The following is an 890-nucleotide window of genomic DNA, read 5'->3' on the forward strand; positions in this document are numbered from 1 at the left end:
GAAACCTAGTCTCGGACTCAGCTGATCTGTAGCCCAGGGACTAACATGGCAGGGCTGTGGTGGTGTCAGCTCCACTCAGGAGGCAAGGCAGTCATTAGCACTTTCAAATAGTGTATTGAGTTTCCTTTAAATAGTAAAGTGAGAAAGGAGAAAGCAACATAATCATATTATCAGAAAGATGTCAGGCAAGAAAGAAAGCTGTGTATAGCTTGAGGCCAAAAGGCAACTTGTCAGCTTCAGTTGTTTGGCTACTATGGTAGTGGACCTCGGAACAGCAAGATAGGAACTTCTGGTTCATGGATCATGTAGCAGACCTGTCCTTGACTCTGCTGAACACCAAGGCTCCTCCATTCAAATTCAGACATCAAATGGGCTTTAGGACCCAGCTTAACTTTATCCTTGGGCAGCATGACATGCCTGTATTCAAACTCTTCATCATTGTATTTGTTCAAATAATGAATTTGCTCATGCTACATGTTTGCTCAGCCTTTGAGCCTTTAGTCCCAGAGAGCCAGTCTCCAAACAACTCCAGGATTATTAAATATCCTTCTATCTTCTATTTTTCATGATGAAATTTCCTCTTTTCTCCTTAGAAGTAGAAGGAATATAGGAGTGAAAAGAACACTGCAATTAAGATTATCTTTAGAAAGAGGACAGCAATGAATAGGATCACATTCTTTTTTTTCTTTTTTTCTTTTTTTCTTTTTTTCTTTTTTCCCATAATTTTATTGATAAACAATTAGCAATGAGACAGTTTCAAATCAAACTGCTAGGACAGTTTCAATAATTAACACATTACATACATTCTTCCTAGTGGTTAATTGCTGTACAAGATGTGGACATGATATCCTATTTAAAAACACCATTAGAACAAATCATTCTATTCATTA

General features: G+C 37.5%; 1 pseudogene; it reads right to left on the minus strand.

Moving 5' to 3' along the window:
• Positions 1-251: 251 nt before the first annotated feature.
• Positions 252-476, minus strand: LOC101591312 (annotated as a pseudogene).
• Between the last annotated feature and the right edge of the window lie 414 nt (positions 477-890).

This window comes from Octodon degus, unplaced genomic scaffold, assembly GCF_000260255.1.
Source record: "Octodon degus isolate 3935 unplaced genomic scaffold, OctDeg1.0 scaffold00121, whole genome shotgun sequence".
NCBI lineage: Eukaryota > Metazoa > Chordata > Mammalia > Rodentia > Octodontidae > Octodon > Octodon degus.